The sequence below is a fragment of the Rhinopithecus bieti genome, unplaced genomic scaffold (genome assembly GCF_001698545.2).
Source record: "Rhinopithecus bieti isolate Rb0 unplaced genomic scaffold, ASM169854v2 scaffold_9581, whole genome shotgun sequence".
Classification (NCBI taxonomy): domain Eukaryota; kingdom Metazoa; phylum Chordata; class Mammalia; order Primates; family Cercopithecidae; genus Rhinopithecus; species Rhinopithecus bieti.
In genome coordinates this window covers 3,956,466-3,958,201 of record NW_016806413.1, presented here as the reverse complement: position 1 = coordinate 3,958,201, position 1,736 = coordinate 3,956,466, and positions in this window count along the sequence as shown.

Here is a 1,736-nt window from a genome sequence, read left to right as displayed (position 1 = left end):
CTATATTGATGCTGAACTTAGTGTGGACACCCAATCAGCACTGTGCACTACAGCCCAGAACTCCTGGGCTCAAGCAATCCTCTTCCTGTCTCACCCTCCCGAGGATCTGGGACTACAGGCATGAGCCACCATACCTGGCTCAAGGTCATTTTAGATGTTTTACATCTTAAATCTGCAATGCATTTCAAGTTAATTTTTGTATAAAGTGTGAGATTTAGGTTGAGGTTATTATTTCCCCTATGGATGTCTAATTGCTCCAGCACTATTTGTTGAAAAGTCTTGAACTGCTTTTGCATCTTTGTCAAAAATCGGTTGAGCCTATTTGGATCTATTTCTGGGTCTCTGGGTCCTCTGTTCGGGTCTATTGATCTATATGTTTATCCCTCTGCCAATATCATATGATCTTGACTACTGTAGCTATATAGGAAGACAATATCAGGTAGAGTGATTCCTCACACTTTATTCTTCTTTGTCAAGATTATTCTAACTATTTGAGGGTCTTTAACTTTCCATATAAATTTTAGAATACACTTGTCTAAATCTATTAAAAACTTTGCTGGAATTTTGATAGGCATTGAATAAAACCTATAATTCAGTTTAGGGAGAATTGACATCTTTACTATGTTGAGTCTCCCAACTCATGAACACACTCTGTCTCTCCATTTGTTTAGCTCTTCCATTATTTCTTTAATCAGCATTTTGTAGTTTTTGGCATACATATCCTGTATGTGTTTTGCCTAAATATTTCATTTTCTTTTGAGTGACTGTACATGGTATTAAGTTTTAAATTTCATTTTCTACATGTTCACTGTTAGTAAATAGAAATGCAATTAATGTTTGTGTGTTAATCTTATATCCTCCAGCTTTGCTGAACTCATTGATTAGTTCCTGTAGTTCCTGTAAGCCTTTTATGGGGATTTCCTGGGATGACTTCCCCTTCATTCCTGAAAGATACTTTCATTGGATACAAAATTCACGGCTGATGGTTCCTTCAGCACTTGAAATATGTTGTACTACTTCCTTCTGGCCTCCATAGTTTTGCTTTTTTTTAGAGACAGAGTCTCGCTGTGTCCAGCGAGTGCTCGAGTTCAGGCTGGAGTGCAGTGGCATGATCTTAGCTCACTGCAACCTCCGCCTCCTGAGTTTAAGTGATTCTCCTGCCTTGGTCTCCTGAGTGGCTGGGACTACCAGCGTGTGCCACCACACCTGGCTAATTTTTGTATTTTTAGTAGAGTCAGGTTTTCACCATGTTGGGCAGGCTGGCCTTGAACTCCTGACCTCAAGTGATCCGCTTGCCTAGGCCTCCCAAATGGCCTCCACAGTTTTGGATGATAAATCCACTGTCATTGGAATTGGCATTTAACTACAGGTGATGTGTTGTTTCTCTCTGGCTGCTTTTGAGATTTTTTTTCTTCATCTTTAGTTTTCAAAAGTTTAATTATGACATGTCTTGGCATGGATTTCTTTGGGTTTATTCTGTTTGGGGTTTTCTCAACTTCTTGAAAGTGCTGGTTTGTGTCTTAACCAAATTTTGGAAGTCTTCAGGCACTATTACTTTAGTTATTCTCTCAGCCTATTCTTTCTCCTCTCCTTCTGAGACTGCAATGATATGCAGTGATACAAACGTTGATTTTTTTGTTATTGTCCTATGGGCCCCTGAGACTGACTCTCTCTCTCTCTGTCCACATATATATATACATATATATATATATATGTATAAAAGGATCCAAAGACAG